This window comes from Mus caroli, chromosome 16, assembly GCF_900094665.2.
Source record: "Mus caroli chromosome 16, CAROLI_EIJ_v1.1, whole genome shotgun sequence".
Lineage (NCBI taxonomy): Eukaryota > Metazoa > Chordata > Mammalia > Rodentia > Muridae > Mus > Mus caroli.
Window position 1 is genome coordinate 61,917,856 of NC_034585.1, and position 4,562 is coordinate 61,922,417.

The window sequence follows — 4,562 nt, forward strand, 5'->3', positions numbered from 1 at the left end:
TGGCTATCAAGATAACTTTAGCTTCATGAGAATTGGGACATTTGTTAAATACTGCTTCTATTTTGCAGAATGATTTTACACTAATAGGTATTAACTCTTCATTGAAAATCTGGTAGAATTCTTTAGTTAACCATCTTGCCCTGGATATGTGTGTGTATGTGTGTGTGTGTGTGTGTTTATTTGTTTATTAAACATTTGTAAATACCTATTAAGTCCATTTGATTTATGACATCCATTAGCTCCATCATTTTACTCTTTAGTTTTTTGGGTTTTTTTTTCTGGATGAACTGTATACTTGTAAAAGTGAAAAATTAAAGTCTCCAACTATTAGTGTGTGAGGGTCAATCCATGATTCAGGATGTAGTTATTTGTGTTTTAAAAATTTGTTTGCCCTTGTGTTTGGTCCAGAGAAGTTAAGCATTGTAATATTCTCTTTGTGGATTTTTTATGAGTATGTAGAGTCCTTCCTTATATTTTCTGATTAATTTTGGTTTGACGCCTATATTGTCAGATATTAAATAGGCTACAGTGGTTTGCTTCTTGTGCCCATTTGCTTGGAATAGCTTTTTCTGTCCTTTTACCCTGAGATAATGATGCTTATCTTTGATATTAAAGTATTTTTACTGATTGCTGCAGAAGCAAGTATCCTGTTTTAAAAACCATCCATCCTGTTAATTTCTGTCTTTTTTATTAGGGAATTGAAATCATAATGTTGAAGGTTATCAATGAGCATGTTTGTTAATTCTCATTGTTATATTGTAGTGGGGTGTGCGTGTGTGTGTGTGTGTGTGTGTGTGTGTGTGTGTGTGTNTAGTGTGTGTGTGTGTGTGTGTCCCTTTTTGGGTTTTGCTGGTGGGAGTTTATTTATTTTCTGTAATTTCATGGGAGTACTTAACTTAATTCAGCCTCATTGTTATATTGTAGTGGTGTGCGTGTGTGTGTGTGTGTGTGTGTGTGTGTGTGTGTGTGTGTATGTGTGTGTGTGTCCCTCTTTGGCTGGTTTGGAATAATTTATTTCCTATGTTTTCTTGGGTAAGGTTAATCTCTTATATTGAAAATTTCCTTGTAGTGCCTTCTATAAAATTGAATTTTATAGATAGATCCCACTAAAAATATGGAACACTTCAAAAATGTGCCTGCTATTTTCATACAGGGGTCATGTTAATGTTCTACATAGCATTTCAATTTTAGTATATGTACTGCCTAATCAAGAGTCCAGTTCCAAATTTAAAAGCATTATTGGTTGTTTAAGTGAGTATGTTTTCTTGACATGGTGTTGATTAAAAATACAGGCACTTAAAGAGCCTTTTATATTCCCAGGAGAAAGCTATCTGACAAAAATCAAGAAATATCATGGGATTTATGCTTCAAAAATTTGTCAACATAGGTAGATAGAGAATCAGAGGATGTATTATCTATACCGTAACCATTTTGTTAAGAATGTGCAAGCCAAAAACTATATCCTTAGACATTTATATGGCAAGATCAGGAGAAAGTGGTGACAGTATGTTTGGGTGTTTGGGTGTTTGTTTTTCATTTTTATTGGTTATTTTATTTATTTACATTTTCAAATGTTATCTCCCTTTCCAGTTTACCCTTCACCAGACTCTATCTCCTCTCCCTTCCCCCTGCCTCTAAGAGGGTGCTCACCTATCCTCCCACCTACTCCTGCCTCAGCACCCTAGCCTTCATTCCCTTACCCTGGATTATCGAGCCTCCACAGGCTCTGCTCCTTGTAATGCCCAGGAAGTCAATCCTCTGCTACATATCCAGCTGGAGCCATGGACTCCCCCCACCCCCACCCATGTACTCTTTTGTTGGTGGTTTAGTCACTGGGAGCTTTGTGGGGTCTGCTTAGTTGATACTGTTCTTCTTATGGGGCTATAAAACCCTTCAGCTCCTCAGTCCTTCCCCTAACTTCTCCATTGGGGTCCCCTAGCTCAGTCGGATGTTCAGCTTCATCCACATTTGTGGTGTTCAGTTTCTGGCAGATACTCTCAGGGGACAGCTATACCAGTTGATACTATGTTTTATCTCAGTGCTTTATCCAATAAAATATTATCTGTCATGTAATATCTCTTTTGACTATCACCCTAACATTTTTATAATTAAAACTATAATTCTCAAATAAATATTTACATATTAGACAACTTGAGTATATCTTGACTATAGAGGTCCAAGATTCTTAGAAGTATATTAGTCCCATTTCATTAACCTTAATAATCCTAGTGTTTGAGTGAAGTATTTTAAGTCTCCAACAAGTACGAAGAGCTCATTTTAGCAAGATGGTGCTCTTAAGTGAGTTGTTGAACTTCTCAAACTGAATATGGCAGTCTCAAAAAAGAAGTCAAACATGTATAATAGAATGATTTCTATTATGAGATAAAACAAATTGAAATACATGGCAAATACAATTTCCTGTAACGTGTCTTCAGAGGAAACTACATACCGTGTTGTGAAATGCTCTTCTGCAGTGATTTATCCCAGTTCCTTCTCTGTCAATATTTTGGTTTCGATTTATAAATGTAGTTAAAATATCCAGTGCATCCTGCTGTCTGATTTCCATCACACTAGAGCTCTGCTTGACTAATGACTACTTGCATAACTCCTTGTTTTACAATATCCTTCCTAATCCTAAATCACTCTGAAAGCCACTAATAGATGCTGATGTGTCATGTCACTCACCATAAAGATCCTCATGTATTTTTGATATCGTTTAGACTCTGGCAAGATAACTCCCAACATAAAATGGCTTCTGTGAACTTTTCAGGAAACAGAGATCTGTAATAGTCATTTTTATAAGAAATATTTTAACCCTTGCTGATTTAAGATAGGCAATACTAACCCGTAGTTCCAATAACATTACCATTCAAAACAGCTGCTTAATATAGAGAAATTCTAATCATTTTGAATTCTTGAGTTCTTCAACTTCTTTATTCTGTATAGATATTTATATTTAATTAGATTTAAATGAATGAGGATGCTATATTTTTCATGTAATTATTTATGCTGTGCCTTATTAGCAAATGAAATACTTCCTAAAGCAGATATATACTTTGATAATTTGCTTTTATCTGCCTAAAATGGCTAACTAATATCATGATCAGCATATAGAGAACGTAGAATACCTGGTGAAATAGCCTTTCCTGGTAATAAACTATGCAAAATATGTCTACTGAATTAAAAAATAAAATGTTTTGGTATAGTTTTCAAAATGATGAAAATGAAACTTTATAATATGTATTTGAGGATTTATACTATTCTCAAAGGAGTCTATGGCTTTTTTGATTACAGTGTATTTTAAGTATTTTCAGGGAATATGGCATATATAATTCACCAAGATCAACATATTTCTGAGGAAGTAGTTCTGTTGGCCATAAGTATTTAGTAGATAGGCATTGGTGAAGAATACACATGTTAATGGAATCACTCCATGTCCCTATCAGAGAGATTGTGACAGTTTTCAGAATCTTTGAACTTTGGAGTGTTCTGATATATTCATCTTCAGAAATGCATGTTAGACTTCTCAAGAAAACAAAATTCTTCTGTGTAACTAAATACCAAGCAATAGGCTAAAGAGTTATTAGGATAAACATGTTTAAATGTTAAAGTTTCTGTGAATCATTTCTAGGAAAAACATTAACTTGACCATGTATTCCTTATAGAAGAGTAATTTTTTTTTATATTTACCTGCATGACTATAAGGTCTTTAGATCATACTGACCACACATCCCCAATATCCCCAGGTTCATCTTCCAGATCCCCCTACCCCAAGATCACCTTTTAAAATCTGTGTTTTCCCGATGTTCAGAAGATCTGGGGGTCATCTACTAACAGCAAGGACAACATATCTTTGACCACCATTTCTTCTCCCATAATTGGCAATCAACTGTCAATAGCAGCTCCCAACTGCTGTTTGGGGTTCCCTGACACTTGTTGCTCTTCACATTGATGACTGTGGCGATCTTGTAGCAATCTTGTACCCACAACCACTGCTTCTGTGATTTCACTTGAGAACTCTATCATGTACAGAAGACGCTTTTATTTAGTATTCATCCTTACCCCCCGCCTCTCTCTTACAATGTTTCTTTGTTTTCTTTTGATTTGTTTCCCAAGACTTCATAGAGAACGGATTTGATGCTGTCTTGACATTTTTCTAGGGCTCAATACTCATCTTCTCTATACTTTGACCAGTTATGAGCCTGCATTAGGTACCACATGCTATGTAAAGAAACTACTTATGAGAAATAAGTATTTCAGTATTCTGTCATTATAAGAATACATACTTATAAGGCACTACCTACTGCCCTGCTGAGGCACACAAAGGTAAAGTAATTAGAAGGCAGATTGATATTATCTCTTTAGTAAAATAATAGCAGTCAGACCTATTACCTCCCTTGGCTTGAGTTTCTGACCACCTTTAGAGTTCTAGATATGTGTTCATTTCTATTTAATATTCTTTTTCTTTATTACATCTTTTCCTCAATTACATTTCCAATGCTATCCCAAAAGTCCCCCATACCCTCCCCCCTACTTCCCTACCCACCCATTCCCATTTTTTT

At 35.2% G+C, this 4,562-nt stretch overlaps 1 non-coding gene across 1 annotated transcript; it reads right to left on the minus strand.

Annotated features, from left to right (window-relative positions):
- Positions 1–1,108: 1,108 nt before the first annotated feature.
- On the minus strand, positions 1,109–1,217 carry LOC115029696. The gene has a single exon (XR_003835243.1). It is a non-coding gene; the product is annotated as a U6 spliceosomal RNA (small nuclear RNA).
- Positions 1,218–4,562: the final 3,345 nt, after the last annotated feature.